Below are 23,069 nucleotides of genomic sequence, written 5' to 3'. Positions count from 1 at the left end.
CCGTCTTTCTCTCCAACTTGGGCGGAAACCACCCAAGCCTTTTGTACGGCTAGCAAGCCAATAGCTAGCTGCCACGTGTGCCTAAATTAAGACCGGCCAATAATGTGGCTCAAATCTCAATACAAATGGTGGGAAAACTCCTTTGCAGCGTGCATCACTAAATGCAAAAGTCATGCACAATGCAAAGAAGGCTATAGAATGACGGGAAACACTTTTCTGCACGCGGGTTCTCCATAACAACAGAACACTCCGTCGTGCAAAAGAGCTCCAATTCGGCGGGAACATAATTTAGCGGTGCCGAAGCGCACACAATTAAAAAATCCACAACTTTGGGTTGTGACAATTTTAATGGACTTATGATCTTTTTTTCAAAATCGCAGTTGCAAACCTCCCTCCTCTTATTTGCCTGAGAGCCAGGTTAATTGTTTCTTTTCTTTTTTTTCTGCAGGAACTAACAGTTTAGGGAACAGCAACAGGTCTGAAAAGTTTCTAGGAGGACAAGGTTTGGGAAGAGAGGTTTAGGCACATTTCATCAGCCTTCTCCAAAACAAACTGACTCACAAGTTGTTATCCCTTTCTAAATTTGGCCTTTTAATTTTCTGTGTTTAGGAAGTAATGATGACAATGACTCAACTCCCTGGTGAATTCAGTCAAACAAATCAGTAGCTGAGTGTCTAGGTTTATTAAATGTCCAAGAGATCTAAAATGTCATAAATGTGACTTGCGACAACTTCAATAAATGTAACAGATGTGGAAAATATAAGGGCAGGTTACTCATTCTTTCTTTCCAGCTTTTGAAATTAAACTAATTTCTGAAACTTTTAAATATATTTTGTTGATAACAAAATATAAATGTAAAATGTAAAATAAAAATGTAATTTTCATACATATGGATTTCTGTTTCTATAAATGCTTCATGTTTCTGGAGTGTTCATATGTTCTGGAAAGAGAAATTAACTTAGCTTTTGGTCTGGAGAAGACAAGTTTTTCCAGGAGACGGCTGAAGCCATGGAATTACTGGCTCATAATACAGTCCTCAATTTGTATAAATTGCCTGGCTCTTTTGAAGCCAGTTGAGGCACCATTTCAAACTAGCTGAATGTGTGGCCCACAGTAATTCCAATGACTTACGCTAGCGTGTGTGTATAAAATACTTTGCTTATGAGAATAACCTAATGAGCTGCACATCTTGTTTTCATGAGGATCTGTAAGAAATGCTAATGATATGTTCCTGGAGTTTCATATGCAGTATTGTACAGATACCATGCTATACTTAAAAGAGACCATGTCAGTAAAATTAAAATTTGTCCCTTAATTTAAGTCTTGTAAAAAGAGCTTTCTCCAGAACCTTAGACATATTTCTCTGACATGTTTACACAGCCTTTTGAATATTATAATTTTAAATAAACATTTAAATAGTGTTTGAAACCAAGAAAAGCAGAGTTGTGGTAGAGAGTGATTAGCAGGGATCCTGGTTTTCTTTGATTAAAAACCCCCCTCTAATTTTTGGTTAAAAAAGGTAACCCCAAATCCACATTTTTTCATGATTAAAACAAAACATCACTATTAGTGGTGTTTCATTTAAATCACAGAAAAATGTGGATTTGGGGTTACTTTTTGTTAACTGAAAATTGGGGATTTTTTTTAAATTGGAGAAAACCAGGATCCCTGTTGATTAGATACGTGGGTGAAATTTTCAAAAATTGAAGAGATTTAGGCACACAAATTCTGAATTTCAGATTAAGCACATCTGAAAAATGTCTGATGCAAATTAGAAACACAGTGAAAGTAATCAGTCTGGTTTTACAGTCTGACTGTAAGCTGAAAAAAAGCAGAAGCTGAGTAGCAGCACAAGCAACATGAAAATACAATTTTGAGAATAGTCTATGTTGTTAATGTTTTACTGGATTATTTTTAGGATTTAGGAGGATTAAAAAAGTACCTTAGAGGGAGATGCTCAGAGGAACAAATAATAGCATTAGAAGTGTGCAGCTGCCATACGCAGCTTTGAAATCTTCCTCTTAATTTTTTACTTGGCATATTCCCTTTAAATTAAAGAAGCACAAACACAGGCATTCATAATTTCAGGTTCTCTCCTGCTGTCTGTAATTAAACCATCCCATTTAGTAGGAAATTCAACTCCTGTTTGTGTCTTGAGGTTTTATATGGCATAGTATCTTATGGTATTCAGTCTTATTTGAATGTTGTAGACTATTCCAATTTTAAAAGTGAAGATGAGTGTATTAAAGGGGTTCTTGATTAAATGTTATTTGCTGGCGTTTTACTTTTGGCCAGCCTCGTCTTATAAAAATTAACAAACCAGATCAGTTTGATTTTATCTAGCAAGGATTTTGTCCCAAATCATTGCATTCAAGCTGAGTGCGGCTACATGTGTGTGGATATCTACTGTGATTTTTTTTATGGATATTAATTATGCTTATTTTAAATGCAAATTCCCTAAAGGTCTGTATCCTCTGTCCTGTGCAGCAAACATAGCCATTTACAGGAAGAGAAAATCATTGTAAACATTAAGGATGAAATCTTCCTCCATTAAAGCCCAAGTAAACAGGCTTTACATGAAGTCCAGCACAAGGGCTTTGGGAAAGGCATCTGTCTCCTAATATTAGTGCAGTCAGTCCTATTCCAACAGGAAATGCTTGCAGGCATTTGAAAATGCCAGTATTCTGCAGTGATATCCCCAATCACCATTGCAGCAAATGGCAGTATTTTGGAACATTACTGTAGAATTAAGTAATGGCTTCAGTGAAAGCAGATTAGGTAGGAAATGGCTATAACTTTGCAAATGGTAAAAGCAAGTTCTGGTACATCATTCTTTGTGTCAAGACAGCAGCTGTAACGGCCATTGCAGTCGTGGAAAATCTTACAGGGAAGACACTGCTCAAAATAAATACTTCATGTGTGCATCAATGAGTATTCTGGGCTAAAAGCAAAACAGAAGCATTCCTGGTCTGAACTAATTTGTCAAAAGCTTGATTCTCTTATTGGCTTCAGTGAAATGAAACGCACTCAGCCCCTCAAAGGATTGGACCCTGGCTAGAGGCCTCAAATAAGCAGAATCCTTTTGAATCATTTATCTAACAGCTATCAAGTTTGATGTTGTGTAAATTCCACTTGAAGCTTGTTAAAGTCCTGGTGCTAAAAGACTGTTGAGTGTTGAAGTGAAAGGGATGATATGATATTCAGATTTTAGGGAACTAAATAATTTCCAAACTATATTTTCTCTTGAGAGCTGAAACAAGGACTCCAGTGACTATGAAACAGTTTGGTGAAATCTTGTCATTTACAGTTATAAGGGACTAAGGCATCTCATGCAAAACAAATGTAGCACCTAATTCAGACGAAAAACACCACATGCAGGAATGAAGAACTATATATAAAATGATTTTTTTCACTTCTGTTGTTATGAAGATAACGGAAATTTAAATGATCAAGGAACATAGAAGCAAGTCTCAAAATAGTAACAAGATCAGTTCTGTCTGGTTGGCTGAATGCGGTTCTGTTCATTTTCACTCAGCAAGGAAATATAACATTTAATGATGACTAAAGCTTGTTGTCTTTACTGAGACACCTCAAGTAAAATTCCCACTTTAGCTAAGGGGTTTTACTCTGTGTGGACTGCAGGATTTAGTCATTTAATCTTCAACGAATAAGAAATCTTATAAGCCAATATCCTTCACACAGACAAGTAAAATAGGATTCCCAATCTCCCTTGGAAGCCACATCCTAATAACTAGCTCTGTCTGTGGCAGAATTGTTTAAGGGAATATTGATCTCCTGCAGAATATGGTAGGTAATATTAATTCAAAATCATTGGGAGACCCAGCAGTCTCCTACCTTGGTATTTCTCTGTGTGATCACTAAGTAGAGGAACGCTAGAAATGCAAAAAATTCCACTTCTCCTGTTTGTCCATTCAGGTCTTGAGGTGAACTGTTTTTCAGGTGTTTTCCCTTAAAATAGATAATTAAATGTTAATGCATGAAATGACATACAGTTTTAATGCAAACTGTTATTGGAAGCAACTGCTTAAAAAGAGAGTTTCACACTGGGGTAAACTGGAAAGTAATTAATTTTGCATGGTATTTTTAAAATATCCTGTGCTATTAAATAATTCTTTTTAAAATATTTGTATGTAGGAGAAAGTTCTCATTAACAGTTGTTTTATAACATTGCAATCTTTTCATACACAGCTGGTGCATCTACATGTTCAATTAATATAATGCAATAAACTCCAGAGCTGTTTGAGTTGCAGTCAACTGTTCCTGGGTGCAGAGCACATGTGTGCTCGGGACATCAGCAGTTTGAGCCAGGGTGGAGCAGACCTGGGCTGGCAGGGAACATGGGGGGCCAGCGCTGGGCTCTGAGTGGCAGCATTGGGTGGTGGAGGGGGTGGCTGAGTCACAAGAGTGCCGAATATGGGAACTGAGTGGCTAAGTGGCAGACAACCCCCACACTTTAGCACCCTTGTGCCCCAGCCACTCCTGTCACTGTCTAGACATGCATTTTGTTGCACTTAATTACTCTGCCATAAGATAGTACTGTCCCCAACAGTACTATCTTACAGTGGAGTTAATTAATTTACTGTGCCCTAATACTGGCACATGTGTAGATAGTGATGCTTTACTGTGTAGTTAATTAGTCAACTTCACAGGAAAATGCATGTGTAGATGCACCCAGTACGAGGAGAAAAAAGTATCAATAAAAATAGCAAGGACCTTTTGAAACCTTCCAAAAAACCTGGCTCAAATTCTGTTGGAAATTAAAGGTAGACATTTATTTACCTGCTGTTTAAAAATATGTGTGAAATTAATTGGTCTCCATCCATAGCCTAGGGCATCCATTATCAAAACTGTACTCTTTGACTCCCTTCACTGGGGGGTTTCAAAGCAGACACACATATGAAAAGGAATGAGAGTGTGGAAGAAGATGTAAGAGTAGACGGGCAAAAAGAGTTGGAGAGACAGCTGGGGGGACAGTATGGGGGTGGGCAGGAGATATAGATAGGATAAAGAGCTTAGGGAGGGAAATAGGAACTGGGAGAGAGTGTGGGAAGATGAGAAGAAAAAAATCAAAGGACACAGTAGGAGGGGGAGACTGGGACTCAGAAGGTCAAGGTCCAAAGAAAATGCCTACTAAGAAAATGAACCCAAGACTCTTGACTCTCACCATTCCTCTTCTGTTGGCAAATACCCATATTTTCTTGCGTACAACACACTCCCAAATAAGACATGCACCTTATTTTTGGAAAGCAGAACATAGAGATGTTTTCAGGGCCGCGGCCTAGACATGGTTATTTTCATGGAAAGGAAGTGCTGAAAAATAGGTGCTGTCTTTCTGGGACAGCAGGCAGGAGGGGTGGAGTCCAATGTTGACTCTTTCACAGCTGCTCTCAAATTGGTCACAATGCTCAGCCAAAAACTGACTCCTGTTTCTGTCCCAGAAAGAAGCCAACAACCATCTTGTAGCAGTGTCTCCATGCTTTGGTTCCTCCATGTTTCTATTCCAGTGAAGAAAAATCAGTTTCCCTGCTAAAGACACGGACTCCAATTTTTGGAAGACTGGTTTCTGGGGGAAAGGTGTGTTTGGTATATGAGTAAATTATTACATCAGTAAAACCTTGCCCTCAGTTAGGGATTTACAGGTATATTGTTCAGTCTCCCCCTACCTTGTCAAACTCCTATGTCCTATTTGTCACAGGTGGTGCCATGAAAAAAACTAGTCTTTAGTTCTGTCCATTACAGAAGAGAAATAGAAGAGAAACCACTTTTTCTTCCCTTTGTTTACTGTCCTTCCAGGGATCTGCTGTTTTCCTAGTGCTCAGGCTGAGAGATTTCTTCCAATCCCATATGCATACACTAGGACTCATCCTTTGTGGCCTGTTTATTTTGGGAATTAAACTTTGAAACTGCTTTCATTTTCAGTCCCTTTAAACATGCTCAGCTGGGCTGACCAGTGCAGATGAGAGAGGGCTTTTTTGATATGGCTTTTGGAAAACAGACCTTTTAAGACTGTTTTGGGCACAGCTGCACTCTACTCCAGCTGTATTAGTTGAAGCCAGTTCTCACATTAGCCAATGATAATGCTTTCAGAACCCAGTTCAGCATGTAGATGGGGTCCAGGAGTGCAAAAAATTATTCATTCCCCATCAGAACTGTCATTCCATGTGAGGGCTCCTTTTTGATTCCCTCACACTTTGTGACATAAGAGCAACTGATGGGTACTCTCCTGCTAATGTGCTGTGTTCGTACTACATTATTATGCAGCAGCAGAGGACAGCTGGGCAGGAAAGGCCATTGGCTTTACAGTATTTCACTTCCACAGGCACTATCTCAGGGATCATTTCTTTGTCACCTTCTTTTAGTGAGAGGAAAAAGTCTGACATCTCTCTTTCTGAGGAGCTGAGGGTGGAAAGCTTGTCTGTATTAATGATGCAGATTGTAGGGCACCTGGACAGTGGGGAGGTAGAGGAACAGCTTCTCAGGCCCATTTCCCATTCCCCATTACACTTCTGCATCACATCAGACACAAGTCTCTTACCTTAAGGTTCATGCTGCTTTAGGTCCAACTGACCTCAGTCATCCTGTAATTTCATATGGCATTGCCCTACCCTTGGTGGGCCAGCGTTCCTGATATACACTTTAGTCAACTTCTTCCATAAAAAAAACCAAGTTGTCTCCTATTCTACCATTTCGGCGTGGTCAGATTCTTTGACTGAATCTGAATATCTACTCATTTGACTACCCCATCTCAAGGGCTTATAAGACTATAAGGACCTAAGACTCAAGGGCTTATAAAAACTGATCATGGCCTGACAGGCCACATGCTGTGACTTTCCCTTTCCTTTTCTTGCTCTGTTCCTCTCTACATCTAACCCTGATTTAAAAATAAGAAATAACTAATATATATTATATATATATTACAAATCTGTGCCAGTTCCTCACCAGCTTGAGTTTCTTATAAATCATATCCCAATCTCTCACTGTTCATCTATGTGACATTACACTATAAACCTTCATGTCTGTCTTTTCTATGCCTGTATGGGATCCAGCATATTGAGACCATTAGGGCCTCTGGGCACATCCATTATCTGAATGCTTATTGGTTTTACCACCACTACTCTATTTTGTTCTTATTATCAGGGCTGAGTTAGTAGTATCATGTATTATCAAAGTTGATCAATACTTCCCATTTTAAGACTCTGTTTTTAGTTGCATATAATTTTGCCAGTCTCTAGCTGACTGAGCTGAAATTTTCCAAAATGGGTCAACCATTTCTGACAAAAATATCTTATTTTGCTCATGTTAAAAACATTCTCATGACCTTTTCTTTGAACGAGTCTAGCACCTCCCTTTGGAATAAGGACTTTTGGTGTAGAGTGACTTTTGCATCAAAGATATGCCTTCCCCCCCCTTCGCCATGAAAATCTGCCCAGATTTCATCAAAGTTACAAGTGATTAAAAATCTCTGCACATACTCAGTAAAGGCTTGCTAGAGACTTCTGCCTGAAGAGCATGGTTTGAACAGCAAGGAGGAAATAAGGCCTAGGGCCACCCATTGAGCTATGAGAAAAAACAAAGTATTGAATAGCTGCTCATTAATTCACTGCTATCCACCCTGTGCAGTTATTGAGACAGGGGTCCTTGGAAAAACGAGCATGTGATTTATATAATTGAAGGCTGAATTACAATATGTACACGCAAGGGGGGCAAATTAAGGTCTCACAGGGAACCATAATTCTGGCATTTCCTAACTTTTGAATGGTTAACTTTGTAATCTCAATGTGCTCTCTTAACATATTTTTTGGTTTATATAATATGTGGAATGGTTTGATGCCTTTTAGTTGCCTACAACTACCTTGCTTTGTATGCTACAGAACAGTCATGACTACATTGTACTGGTAGGAACTCTTTTTAGTTCTCCACAAAAAATGAAAGAGTAGGCTCACATAAACCATTACTAAGAAAGGAAAACCCTATTTTAAGTTGCTCTACAGAAACTGTCAAAGTACCTGCTGGCTTAATTAGTTATTAATTCCAGTTTCATTAGGAAGGAATTGCACTTTCACTAGCAAATTCCTGCCGCTGGATTTTTAAAAGTGGGTGTTAATACTGCCTGTTTCATTTTGAGGGTGCCATCCTAAATAATCTTGTACCTGACAGACCAAGATGCTGAAAACTTACATCTCTTATTGGTGTTTGTGTCACTATTCACCCACTGAAAATTTCACAGGGCCTTGGACTGTAAGTTATTTGACTCTTCATTTAGGATTAGGTTGTGACTTGGGAGAGCAGGTAAGGCCTTACACCTTTGGGCATGCTACCCAAATGCTGAGTTTAGTTAAATAGGTGCTTAGCAGAGATAAGCATCTATTTATTTTCCTCTCACAGAGCAGGGGTGGAGATCTGAAAAAATTGTGAATAATCTTGACTCTTTTTCCTTCCCTCCATAAACATCTCTCTATCAAAGCTTCTTTCCAGGTCTGGAATAGCTGAAATTTGGTGACCTTCTGGGTATGCTACAAAAGCCATCTGTTTGAAATAGTTTTAGGAGAAGGCTCAGGGTACATACTAGCCACGTCTACATGAGAAATTGGCTGCTCAGTTGTTACTGCACAGTAATTTAGTAGTTGTATAAGCAAGTACTAAATGAGCGCACAGTAACTCCCGAAGTTACTGCACAGTAGCATCACTGAATGACTTTTTGCTGATTACTACTTTGCAGTAGCATCACAACACACTTTGTGCCACATGACACTACTGTGCAGTAGTAACAAGCTATTGCGCAGTCAGCATCTCATATAGACGTGGCCAGAGTTGTGTAGATACCAGAGTTTCTGTTGGGTGGTGTCTGCCTGGCTATCCAGAAGAGCCCTCTAGATGGAACATGCACCTGGGAAGTGGTTGACCCAAGTTCAAATCTCCGATCTGCTTGATTTGGAGCAGGGACTCAAATTTCAGTCATCCTTGGTGACTGCCTCAACCTCCTAGCCATAGAATGAACCTTTCTCTCAGGTGCAATTAATATTTAATTATTATACCAAGTGGAACAGCTTCAACAGTCAAGATAAAGAAAGCCCCCCACCAGGATGTGTCACTCTGGGATGTGGGAGATATGTGTACAGGGCTCTGCTCCAAATCAGGTAGAGCAGGAATTCGGACCTGGGCTCCTCAGAGTTCCTGTTGCAGAATCCTGAAGGAAGAGATAGCACCTCTTTGGCCAGGGATGGGTGCCTAAGCAATGCCCCTTTCCTCTATATTTCACTCCTACGTAATGTCATCAGCTCCTTACTCAGCTGGTTTCAGGCGATCACTGTTTCTACTTCTTTCCCTTATTCTGAATTTTATAGAGAGCTTGAATACTTGGAGCTAAAGATTCAACTGGGGGGTATGAAGCTTTGGAGTTAGGTGTTGCAATGTTGAGTGGAGCTGTGACTCAATACCTCTGAGGTTCTTGAGCGTTGGCTGGACGTCTTTTTAGTTAACATGAAAATCTAAATAAATAAGTGTTGAGTTTTTGTTTTCCACTGGAAGTGAATGGTATGCAGAAATATGTTTTGTTTCAGAGATGTGCTGACCTCCAGGCACACACCTCATGTAGGCTCCTTGGAAAAGTCCACCACAAGTGGGAATGGACTGTGTGATGTCTAGAATTTGGCTCAGGAGACAAGATTGGTCTCCAATAGGAGCTGCTTATTTCAGAATGCTTTTAACAACTGGGGGACGGCAACACTAAAGATAAATTCAGTATTTTATTTTGCCAAACTTGACTCTGATATAAAAAATTCTTCCTTGTCCTCACTGGTATTTCCTGAAGTAAACCAAGACCACATCAAAATCATATCATCCCATGTCCATTTCTGCTTAATGAGGCATCTTCCTGTAGATCAGTTAGCACAAATACTTATTCATTCATCTTTTCACTGATCAGTCAACCACAAAAATATAACTGACATTTAAATGGTGCCGGAGGAGAGGCAGACAGGTTAGCCAGGCTTGGGATGCTGCCAGTAATCCCACAGTGTAATAAGTACGCTCTCAAAAAAAATACCATATGAATTAATAGAAGCTGAGCTGGAAGATATGGTTTTTACAAATGTTAATTATAGCTGACAGCTTGGCATATTAGTGCAGAGTATTTCACCAGTGTCGGTTTCAGGCTCTGTTTGCGTGATCGTATTATTATTGTCGTCATCGTCGTCGTCATCATCATCATCATCATCATCCTCCAAAGTGTGGGATTTAGTGTCTGTACAAGGCTATGAAGTCATGTCATTTGAGGACTTTTACGCACATTGACAGCTGTATGTAGTTTGCTGGAAGGGGCTGGAGCCTTTATTCCTGGATTTGGTTCCCCATGGCCTTTCATCACCATGGGGGTCGTTTGAGGAATCATGGCGCTAAGTATGACTACAGTAGCGATGATGGTCTTCAATATGTGTGCTGGCTTGTGATATGTCAGCTACTGCTTTCAAGCTGGAGAGTGTATGTATCAGCTGCTGCCACATACTAGAATTATTTTATCTCCCATATCCAAGGGTCTTTAGAAAAATGTTCTTAACATGTTCAGACTCGGGAAGGCAAATAGGGCTATTGTGATTCCAAACTGGGGAATACATTTGAAACGTACAGAGCTAATTGCTGTGGGAAAATGTACACACAGTACATCCCTGGATTGTTCAGAGCACTCGCTCCCCATATTTCAGTAACGTTTTGTTTTAAATCTTGTCTTTCTCTGCAGGTAATGTGAATTACGCAATAGCTGGACACATCAAAGCATTCAGAAATATACATCTCAGCCATATCCTGAGGACTAGTTCCCTGTGGATTTCACTACTGTGGGTTAAGTGTTGTCACCTCGCAGCAGAGTGAGATATAATCACAGGTCAGCCTCAAGCAGCATGTGATGTTTGTGGTATGTGTTTAAAGAAGAAACGCCATCTTCCCCTAAAAAGGCCCAATCCTGCAAGATGTTGAGCTTCCCCACCTTCCATTGACATGAACAGAGGCTGAAAGGCATATATATCATCTTGCAGTGGTTGACTTGAAAATATGCTTATGATCACAGGTCTTCCAATAAGTAACAGTAATTATTTGGAAGGGGAAGAAATGGTGCAAACAGAAAGCATTGTGTCCTATGGCCAGCATCCTTTTCTAGGCCTGATAGTAACTACAGGATAAGCATTTTTCCAACAACTACACCAAGGTTAACTTCTGGAACTGGAGTGAAAGAGGAGAAATTAAGTCATCAGTGGGCCCTTTTTCTTGGAATAGCCCTGAAAGTTTCCAACAGTGGCTGGGCATTAAGCAGTGGCAAAACCACTGAGTTCACACCAGTAAGGCTTTACAGGACTGGCATTAGGTATGGCAAAGACACTTCCAAAGGAGCAGGGCAATAAAAGTTACTGGCCTTGATCCTACCATTGTCCTCATTTCAGGCAAGAGTACAGTCATCAGAGGGAATTTTGCCTGCCTCCGGCCTCGAAGGTCAGCCCCATTGTGTTTGTACAACATGCCTAGTTTAAACATTGACCCACACATTCTGAAAGCATTGAACAGAGTTTTCCTGAACAAGAATCACTGACTTTAAGGGAGTCCCTGAGCAACCCTTTAAGAATATACATGTCAGAGTTGAAGCTCTCGCTTCATTCTTGACTGTTCCTAGGCATTGAAGCACACATGATATGCAACATTTGGCACTCTTCCAACCCCCTAACAGCACTCTGAATAGACAAAGTAAGAGATAAGAGTGAGAGGTTTATTTAACTGTGAATATTTGCTGATGTTAGGCTGTCAAATATTAGTTTGATGGGGTTTTTTTCTCCCTTTAATTCATAAGTTTTTAAAATTGGTGTATCTTTAAGACAGACCCTTAGACGGACACAATATTCTTCCTGTCCTCTTTGTCACCCTTATTACATAATAAGAGTTATATAGAGTCTAATAAAGGCTATAATCCACATAATAAAGTGGATTACAACCTTTATTAGAGCACTTTGCACCACACACATTTGAGTGCCAAGGGTGCAAGATCACACTCTGTAGGCTGTGCAGTTCTCATAATTTAATTGACCCTCTTCATTCTCTCATACTTCAGTGAGCTTGCCTTATTCTCTCTGACTGGTTTCTCTGTTTTCTGCATCAGTGGCAGCAATCACGAACATTTAGTAGCTTTCTCTCACACCAGCCTTTGTGCTTTCTTCAACATTGTGCCATATGCCTCCTTAAAACAAAACTGTATTTTCTTCTCAAAATTCACAGCCATTGTGATGACAGAGAAGTCAGCTGCTGTTAAGGTCAAATCACAGGCAGAAATGATATTCTGTATGACAGTTCTCATGATTTATGGTTCTTTTTTCATAATGGCTCAGATCCTAGAATGACACAATTATGTTAGAATCTTGTAGTTCTTGGGGATGACAAAGGGGGCAGGGAAAGGGATAGGGACTAAGTTTCTAGCTCTCGTGGTCACAGAACATTTGGAAAATGTGAACTCCAAAGCCAGAAGGTAAATAAAAGCCCCAACTGTATTGTTTTTAAGATCTATTCTTTTAAAGGCAATCTCAGGATTGAGAGGTCTCGATACATGTTTTCTGGGGCTGGCAGTACTGTTCATTGTATATTTTTAGGTTTAAAAAAAATCTCAGAGTTCAAAACCAGCACACTGTATGTTAGCCTGTCAAGCTGCATCATCTTATTGCAGCACCCTTGGCTTCCTTCTGCAACTGTTCCTACTGTTTACTATATTTACTGTTTCCTGTCTGGTTTCACATGAAGGATAGATTTTGCAAATAGATCCTTCTGGGTGCATACCTTTTACTTGAATGTAGTCCCACTGGGCTTCCAGATGGGAGGTTTCCTTGTAAGATCTAGCTCTTAGACTATCTGCTGGTTAGGGCAGGGCCCGTATGTTTCTATCTGTTTGTTCACTGGAATCCAGTCCCTGAATGACTTTTTGGGGTGCTCCTTTTGGAATAATTAAATGAATAACAATTAGGTTCTAATCCTTCCTTTCCATGATGATGAAATCACTGAGCACCTTGCGGTAAGATCTAAGCATTGTGCAGGGTCATGTGTGTACCTTCCTGATTTTCAGAGGCAACAAAATCCACGGCTCCCAATTCAGTTAGAGTTCTGGGTACTGAGCACTTCAGATAATCAGTTAACTGTCTGACATGTTTGTGGAGATACAGATACTTTCATTTCCCTTTTATACCTACATAAGATGAGCTGGTCACTAAAATAATCTCCTTAAAAGTCTAATTCTCATACTGGCAGTGCTAGCAATCATATTGGAGATTGCAGCTATTTACTGACTGATAGAATGGCATCCTGTTGTATCCTCTGTCCAAAAGAAATATGTAACCAAACGTTTCATCCTCATGTTACTGATGGGTTGTATTGTGTCATAATTTTGTCAGCCAGTCACATAGGACCTTAATATGTTTCAGCTGTTTGAGGGGTGTGGAAACTTAAGCAAGTCTCACTTGTGTTTTTTTTTTCTTTTTTTCTTTTCTTCAGTGCTGTAACATGATAGCCACCCTTCCAGCTTTTAGAAATGAGCTTCAGCATTTCAGAATGTATTATTTATCCTGTTGCAGATTGTGAACAGCATCTAAAATTGAAGTGGGGAAAGGGTCCTCTAAATCTACAGTGGATGTGAAGAAGCACTGTTGCTTACAGAGTGCTTGATGAAAAAGTAAAGCTGTGCATGATAGCTTCATAGTTGTTAGGAGCTGGAAGGGACCTTACAGATGATTGGGTCCAGCCCCCCTGTATCTGGGTAGGAAAGACCACTGGGGTCAGATGGCCGCAGCAAGATGGGCATCAAAACACTTTTTGAACATCACCAGGGTGGGTGACTGTACCACCTCGGGGAGCCTGTTCCAAACCCTAGGTACTCAACCGATCATTACCTACTGTTGTATTTGGATTGCTCCTGGCCTCTGTCACTTAAACTGGGTTCCAAAATTATTTTAAAAATTTTTCATGAAACTTTACCTTAAGCTTAGGGGGAGCTAGTCTCAACCACTGTCAAAACTCATGTAGGGGGGATACTACAATAGCAGGTTTTTCTGTTCTTTATTTTTAATGTAGAGAATTTTATGTAGATAATTATATAGAATATAGATAACTATTCCCTTCAGAGTCCACCCACTGAGCTGTTGGCACTCTGGTAGAGGTGAGATTAGTACAGAGATTATGAATTTAGGGCAGAGCCTGCTCGTACAATTTATGGAAGGTTTCTTGTGCAAAAGGGCAGATGCTTGAGAAAATGCAGAAGTGCTTGATGTAGGCTGTTATAGGTGTTATAGGCTGGCATCATGGGTGGAGTGAAGAGGACAAAGCACGACATACAGATAAGTAGGGAAGAACAGAGCTCTGAAGAGCCTTGCAGCTAAGCATCAGAAACTAGTGTTTCATGAAAGGAAAAATCAAAATAGGGGAGGGGGAAATGGTCAAAGAGATGGGCCAAGAAGATGGGGACGCAGCTATGGGAAGAAGGTGTGTTGGGAAGGGTGGATTGGAAGAAATTGCATAAATCAAAAAGGAAGATAAAAGTTGTATTGATATTGTTAGTATTGCAGGACTGATATTCAGAAATGTTATAGAAAAAGAATTGTCAAGTTTTGAATACGTTATGGATATACAGGGCTATTGACTGGATGCAACCAAAGATGACACCCAGGGCGAGAAGGATGTTAGGGTGGCAAAGCTGTGGGAAGCTAAGAAAGAGGAAGAGGGGAGAGAAAACAGAGTTGAGTTTTGACAATATTACATTTAATTTCTTGCCAGGACACCTTCAAGGTAACACCTTAGCCTGTGTATCCAATTATAGAAACAAATGGTGAGAAGGAAGGGATGGTTCAACTTTTTTTTTTGCACGAGAAGACTTCTTTTATTGGAAAAAAATCATCTTTGCAGGAAAAATTGTTGATGTCTTCTGTCTTTCATTAAACTTCTGGCACTGTTGCCTTGCCAAAGAGGTATTTAATATCATTATTAACCTTTTTCCTTTCCTAACAATGATCTTTTCTCCCTGAAAATCAGATTGTTAATGACCAAACTCTCTGAAATAATTTTGATATGAATTTCTATCATGATTCTAGTAAAATATGCCCATGACGAAATAGTGAGCCTATTTAGAACCCTGAGAAACAGAATTGGCTTTGACATTTCTAACAACAGTCATCTTTGAGCATGGATTCCCATGTTTGTATGTGCTTGTGGGTGTTCGCAGGAAAGCCACCTTTAGAGCCTGATTGGTCTCCATTCTTGCACAGTACCAAGCACATTCTCAATGCTTAACCAATAGTAATAGAAATAAATTGTGTAAGAGTACAACTCTTTAAATTTATATGTAGAAAAATTATCCCATAGGCTTATATGAAATAGTGTGTATGGTAAAATGCATTCTGAACTAAGCCTATGCTAGGCATCCTCACAAGATTAACTATTCTGGACAATAAAAGCATAAAAAACTGGACAGCCCTCTCCACCCCATCTGCAAAGTATACCATGTGAACTGAGATATGAGAGTACAGAGCAAAAAAGATTAAGAGGACATCTTTGATCTCTTGTTTTTTCCTACCGTTATTAGTAACACTGTGATTTGTTACTCCTTGTGCTGGAACACAAATATATGTGTGGTACAGCAGAGGCCAAGCATAGAAAAATGTATTTTACCCTGGTTTTACTTATTATTAATACTCCTGTAATTCCATTGACTTCATGGAGTTGCATGCGCTATTAAAGTGGTGTAAGGGTAAATACAAGCTGATTCTATATTTGAACCCAGCCCTTTTGGTTTCCCCAACCTACCCTCGAAACTAAAGATATTTGGATCCTACTCTACATTCAAACTTTGCAACCCAGGCCTCCCTGTAAAACACGTGAAGACATAGCTTTAGGCTCCAATGTGACAGTTTTGTAACATCAGGAATAGCCACAAAATGTTTGTGAGTTCAAAACTGCTATTAGAAGATAACACTGCCAACAGCAAGAACAGTCCTGCCAAATGGAATGGAAAAGATAAGTGTGCTGAAGAAACAGAAGCCAATGAAATATATATAAGAAAAAAGCAAAACAAAAAATGTTCAGCATGTTATCAGATGGCCTTTCTACATTGGAAGTATAATGAAGGAAAAAGGGTCATCACAATTTTTTTAAAGAATTGAGCTTTGATGGATAACATGACTGCGGTCAAAACAGTAATTCAAACGTTATGAGTAAAGCTACTGGTACTCAGTAGCACTTGACTGACAGGTTGTATAAGGTTCATGCCTACTACAACAAAAACTTCCCCTAGCTTTCCTATATTTCTTCATTCTCTTTCCCATCCAATGTACATGACTTACTACCCCTGGGTATTTAAAATATAAATGCATGTTATGTTTCATAGTTTCATAGTTTCTAGGGTCGGAAGTGAGTTGGTGTGTTTCTTTCCTTTGGGCAATGGCACATGACTCCGGGGATCAGGCTGGCTCCCGTATTATCACATGCAACTGCTATTCAGATTAGTGGCAGATGCACCAGACCCTTTCATTTGGAAAAACTAAAATAAGATAACAGGATTGCACATTAAGAGGCCTTGAGAACATTGATTCAATAAGAGCAGGAAGTTTTAGGTTACTTGATCCATCAGTACAGTAACTTCTTAGTGGGGCTGTAGGACTTAATGTGGAAAGTTCATGGAAGAGCCAGCATTATTCTAATCTATCACAATACTGTCGCTGAATTAATTCATGTGACCCTTCCTCTCCTCCCTCTTCCTTCCCCCCTAACAAACCTATAATACAGTGCTATTGGCCAGTTTCTTCATGGAAGTTTCATCTGATTCATTTTGATTTTGTTACAGTTATGTTGATTGTGCTGTGCAGGACTGGGGTGCACTATTGAGTGAGAGGCATTAGAATGGAGGGCAGAGGAGGGAATATAGCAAACATCTGTAGAGGGTGAGAAACAGTAGCAGCAGGGAAGGAAAACAGGGTGTGCCTGCTCCAGTGACCTTATTTACACCAGCCTGCAGAGGAGGGGCCAAATGTTCTCTCGTGAAGGAAATGAATCCACACGCATGCAGGAACAGGTCCAGCACTATGTTGTTGGCAGGACACCAGCAGTCGGCTTCACGCTGCAGGAGCTCCGTGCATTGCTGGCAGATTCTGTCAGCAGGGCTTAGATTCTTAGCGCTGGGGTGATAAGCTGTGGGGTGTCCTTAAAGAAATCCTCTACTCCATCCAGTGCTAATGGGAAGGACACTGCCACCCTGTCATCCTTCCAACATGAGTAAGCAGGAAACTGTGTCCCTGTGTCCCTCCTCAGAACTATTTGCCTGGGCTTTTCCCAGTTAATCTTGTTGTATATGCAGTTGGGCACCTCAGTCTCATGGTCTTCTTTCTGCTTCCTGAATGAATAAATTGAAGTTCTTCAAATGAGGAAATAGTTAATGCAAGCCAGTGCACGTCTTGCTGTTTCACACAAGTAGGCATTCTCGCTAAAATTAACCATTCCAGTTTTGTGATCATTTTCAAATACACTGGTTGGCTCTCTGAATACTCATATGGAATTATATGTCTCCATGAATTATAGCCAAATAACCCTGGTGAGTGTTTTTAAGTTTCCCTCCCTCATTTTCTTTTTTTTCCTCTCCTTTATTCAGGGAGCTCTATTGATGATGAGGAGGTGGAGGTAGAAGCTCAGGACTTTCTGAAATCAAAATTTGGGTGTAGAAATGGGCATGTGTCCAAAACCTGGGCATTTTCCCCCTATGTTACTGTATCAATCCTTTGTCTTAATATTTTAAAACAATGACAGTTGGCAATTTGAAAGACAGATAGGAACCCTTCCCTCCCACACACACACTCTTGTACCAGTAGCAGTCTAGCTGAGGCAGCAGGTAGTTCATCATTAGCTGACCATGTAGGTATTTGCTCTGCTTGTTGGATAGGCTCTGCAACCAGTGCTGAGTTGCATGATGCCACAACTCAATTGCTTCTGCAGGACAAAGGAAGGGACAGCTCACCTGGGGATGCTGGCAATATTGTATTGTAGAAAAGAAAATAATATTATTTTTTGCTTGCAAAAGATGCTCTAGGTCAGTGTTTCTCAACCTTTTAAGTAGCAAGTACTCCCTAACTTCTGAAAATTTTAATAAGTACCCCAACACTCAATTTTCCAGGGGATTTTATATTTACAGACTAATGTGTGCCATATGTTGGAAGAAGGGTAGTATATATAAGGCCGTGATATGACAGATGTCTGATCTGGTGTGGGTAGGGTTGCCACCTTTTACACCAGGGGTACACAACTCAAGTATGTACCTGGGCTAGATGTTGATGATGATGTTGGCCAAAGCTAGAAGGGTGATGTTGGCCAAAGCTAGGGGTGATGTTGGCCAAAGCTAGAGGTGATGTTGGCCAAAGCTAGAAGGGCTGAACCCAGTGCTGCACAAAGCGCAGCATGCCAGATTATTACTGGGAAATTTAAAGTGCTGCACAATGCGTGGCACGCCAAATTTTTTGCCGTAGTTTTGAGAGGAGGAAGGGGCAAGAGAGAGAGGAAAAGAGGGTGAGAGAGAGAGGCAGACAAGGAGGCAGCTGCAGCCAGCCATGGAGCCTATGCTGTTCCCAGCAGGTGGCTGGGAAGCTGCAAGTCCTGCTGCAAGCAGCCCGGGCTCTGTGGCAGGCAGCAGCTACCCACAGCCTGGGCTGGCTGCAGCCAGGAGGCTGCAAAGAGCTGCTCCAGGCTCTGGCATCGCGCGCCTCAGAGCGGATGGTTAGGGGGCCCTGAGGCAGCGCAGCCCAGAAAAGTCCAGTGCTGCTGCTGACCCCTGCCTGTAGCCAACCTGGGCTCTGGGCAGCTGCTGCAGGCTGCAAACAGCTGTACCGGGCTCCGGAGCCCAGCATCAGCTTCATGCTGGCAGCGACTGCACGGGCACCTCAGAGCAGAGCGGGGATAGGGTCTGAGGCAGCGCAACCCTCCCCCGCTCTCTGCTCTGAGGCGCGCGTGCGGTCACCGGTATGGAGCCTACTGTCTGCTGCAGCTGCCCAGAGCTGAGGCTGGCTACAGGCAGGGGCTGCAGCAGCACTGGGCTTTTCCCGGCATTTGGCAGCGGGACTGGGGGGGGCAGGTTGGGGATGGCTACAGTGAATATTGGGGTGGCAGCAGCCCCCCCTCCCATCACCACAGCCCACCCCTGAGCCCGGTGCCACCACCAGCACCAGTCTGCAGTGGCAGCCTGCTTCCTCCCGAGTGCAGTGAACTGGGCCCTGGGGGGCGGGTTGTGGGGCAATCCCCACAGTGCAGGAGGGAGCGGGGCAGCGCCCTGCCTCTACTGCACTCCCTCCTGCACTGTGGGGGTCTCGGTCTGCCCCCTTCAAGCCCAGGCAGGATAAAGAAAGAAACTTGCCTGTGTGACGGGCTGGCTAGCAGTGACTTAGCCCAGGGGTTTTGAAAGGCCAAAAGATGATTGGAGGACTTCAGGAGGGAATCAGGCCCCAGAGACTCACCCTCTATGTGCCCTGATTGGCCCCTTGGGTCACCTGGAGAGGGATAAAAGGGGCAGCACGGCTGACTCAGGGGAGACCAGCGAGGGACCACAAAGAAGGAGCTTCAAAGAGCTGGCAAGAGCTGGGCCAGTGGGGCGGGAGCAGTTGCTCCAGAAGAGCCTGAAAGAGTAGGACCTGCAGCAGGACCCTCAGCAGCACGGCATGCGGCCGGCAGGAGAGGCTCCCCACTGGGCTCCAGGATCTCCTACAAGAGGCTGCAGGCAGCAGGAGAGGCTCCCCAGTTCCAGCAAGATCTGAGCAGCGACCTGAGAGGTTCACAGCTCTGCTTCCAACTCCCCCAGTAAGAGGCTAGGCAGCTCCACGTGAGGCCGGGGCTTCAGGAAGGTCAAGACCCCTTGCAGCTTAGCACATTACTAGCACTGGTGGCTGTGTGGTAGAGTTTGTTCAAGTCCTAGCTTGGCTGACTTGGGGTGAGTGAGCTAACAGGGAGAAATTCTTCTTGCAGTGGAAAGGGGTCATTGTGTTTTCCCCCTTTCTCCCCCTCCAGGTACCTAGGCCCTATATTCCTTGTCATTTGACATTTTGTATTTTGTGCCTTTTATATTTCACCAACCAGTATTGTTTGTTCTGCTGTTGTTTTACATTTTGGTTAACCCTGTCTTTTGTCAACTGGATGAATATGTGATTGTAAGTGTCTAATGTTTGTTGAATCCTGCCCCTTCAGGGCATTGTAGTGTCCCCTATACCCCCTGGTTTATACAGGTTATGTTCCCAGTATTGTTCCCTCGTTAAAAGGTATGTGGTTAAGTCCCCATTGGTGGTCTGGCTCTGCTCTGTAGGGGGAGGAGAGTCCCTACACCTCCCACAGCGCTTGTGCACCTGCTTTGATCCCTTCAATTGGAGAGGGGGTACCTCTTGGAGTACCGCCCGGGTTACACTTGCCTGTGGCTGTGTCGGCAGGGAGTGTGCGGATATCTGTGTGCCTGCCCTCCCTCTCCAGCAGCAGCCTGTGGTTGGCTTGGAGGGGTGGGGGGTGAGCAGCTGGACGCAAACGTGGCAGTGGCAAGAGCACCAGCAGCACCCCCTTGCTAAAGGAGTTTACGTGTCCGTGTACCCCCGGCTTGTGTCTTGTATAACCCCATGGGTACATGTACCACGGGTTGAGAAACTATGTTCTAGGTGAGCTCAGCTGCTGACTCTGACTGTTAGCGTTAGGCAGTAGCTGTGGCACCTCTGACTTTTCAGATGTAATATTAAATCAAGATATAAGCATTCTTGGTCTTTAGGGATTCCATGGCACTGCTTGATTGAGATGCTGGTGGCTGTGTCCCAGCCATATTACAAGGCAGATTATGTCCTGTTGCCTTAAATTCCCTTGCAGCTTTGTTGGAGTAAGTGCCGTAGTTCTTCCTGTCTACACTGTTACACTGTTGCCATAGTTCATCCCAGAGACAAGAGTTCCAGCCAAAAAGCTTCCTGTGAGTTTACATTGATTGGTAAGTATCCTATTCACTCAAATATGAGGCAACTACCCCGATAATTAGATTCTATATACAGAAAATTTATAAATTGGTTATAATTTTCCAGGAATCAAATCTAATTATAGGAGGCTTGTGTTGAATTTGTTTCCCTCCCACTGCTACAGCAGGGAAAATAAATCGGGGCGGGGGAATTAGGAGCCCCATTGTCCTCTTTCTCCTCACTTCCCTCTCCCTTACTGTCAGACCTTGTTCTCCCTGAACACATGGAAATGAAGAGCAAATTTGAAAACACTGACTTTGCACTCTGGGTACCCACAGAATTGATGCATTTTACCTTTTTTGAAACAACTTCAAGTTTTAGCACAGGTGCTCCACTTTTGAGCAGCACTTTGGGACCTACTTATTTTTTTTTTAACAGTCCTCATGCCTGTGCGCTTGTCTGCCATTCCTTAATGGTTACAATTATGCTAGCCCACCACTGCTCCCTTTATTCCTATACCCTATCCCCACCCCCGACCCTCTGTTCCCTTCCCTAGTCTTTAATCCATGTCGCTGTCACTCTCTTCATCATCATTGCTGTCGTCATTGTCTTTGTTGTCTTTTCTTCCTCTGTCCTCATAGCTCGGCTCTCATTCTTCTTCACTATCCCCTATTTCTTCCTCATTATCATCATCGCTGCTGTCTTCTCCGAGGGAGATTGTCTTTGAACAGTCTGTGCCAGTTATTTTCTTCCAGATGATTTCTGCCACCTCCTCACTATTGTCTTCTACTGCCTCTTGGTAGTACACCTGCAGCTCACTCAGTCCCATTTTAACACAGTCCTCAACTGAGATCTTTGTGTGTCTATACATGAACAGGTTCCTGGCCTTCCACAGGGCGCTCCTGATGCAGGAGACAAACTGATTAGAGTCAGCTGACAGGGTCTCCTGTTGCTTAGTCAGGTGCCCGTACAGCACTGCCTCTCTTGACCCCTGTCACCATCCAGAGCAGCAGGGCCTACTCTCTTCCACACCTCCTTACCGTATGGGCAGAACCACAGGAGGTAATTGATTGTTTCCGCCTTCCCCTGGCAGGGTTCCCCGAGGCAGTTGGATTGGCTTCTCTGCCCTTCTTTGTGCCAGGGCCCACACAGGGAGTGCCCGGTGGGCTACTTGCCAGTTCACATCTCCGTGGTTTTTCCATAGGCCCTTGTGGAAGATTCATTCCCACACAGCCTGGGGAGAAGATCCAAGGTTGACAGTCTTTCTCTTGCTCTGACTGCCTCCTGCATCTTCTGGTACCTACTTATATATAGTTCCAACTACGCAATATAGAATCATAGAAGTAGGGTCGGAAGGGACCCTGTAGATCTTCAAGTCCGACCCCCTGCCTGGGCAGGAGGAAAACTGGGCTCAAATGACCCCAGCCAGGTAGGCATCAAGCCATTTCTTAAAGACCCCCAGGGTAGGAGCCAGCACCACTTCCCTTGGAAGTTGGTTCCAGATCCTAGCCGCCCTTACTGTGAAGTAGTTCCTATGGATGTCTAATCTAAACCTACTCTCTAACAACTTGTGGCCGTTATTCCTTGTTATCCCAGGGGCGCTAGGGGAAACAAGGTCTCCCCCAAACCCTTCTGGTCCTCACTAGTGAGTTTATAGACGGTCACCAGGTCCCCCCTCAGCCTTCTCTTGTGGAGGCTGAATAGGTTCAGGTCCCGCAGTCTCTCACTGTAAGGTCTGCCCTGTTGTCCCTGGATCATGCGGGTGGCCCTCCTCTGGACCCTCTCAACGTTGTCCACATCCCTCTTGAAGTGGGGTGCCCAGAACTGGACACAGTACTCCAGCTGTGGTCTGACCAGTGTCGTGTAGAGGGGGAGGATCACCTCCTTGGCCCTACTCGAGATGTACCTGTGGACGCACGATAAGGTCCGGTTAGCCCTGCCGACCGTGACCTCGCATTGTCGGCCCATGTTCATCTCAGAGTCAATAATGACTCCAAGATCCCTTTCTGCCTCTGTGCTCTCAAGAAGGGAGTTTCCCATCTTATAAGTGTGCTGCTGGTTACTACTGCCCAAGTGCAGCACCCT

At 42.7% G+C, this 23,069-nt stretch overlaps 1 long non-coding RNA gene across 3 annotated transcripts in view; it reads left to right on the top strand.

Moving 5' to 3' along the window:
* The window catches only part of LOC102369613, a 107,224-nt gene that overhangs the window by 38,973 nt on the left and 45,182 nt on the right, over nt 1-23,069 (top strand). For 2 of the 3 annotated variants that reach the window (XR_001359329.2, XR_003092519.1), the window contains exon 4: nt 10,757-10,900. This is a non-coding gene — a long non-coding RNA (uncharacterized LOC102369613). Of the gene's footprint in view, nt 1-10,756; nt 12,551-23,069 lie in introns of those variants that run through there. The other variant, XR_003092518.1, reaches the window with a different exon arrangement.

The sequence above is a fragment of the Alligator sinensis genome, unplaced genomic scaffold, assembly GCF_000455745.1.
Source record: "Alligator sinensis unplaced genomic scaffold, ASM45574v1 scaffold59_1, whole genome shotgun sequence".
NCBI classification, from domain to species: Eukaryota; Metazoa; Chordata; order Crocodylia; family Alligatoridae; genus Alligator; species Alligator sinensis.
This window is presented reverse-complemented; position numbering and strand designations above follow the sequence as displayed.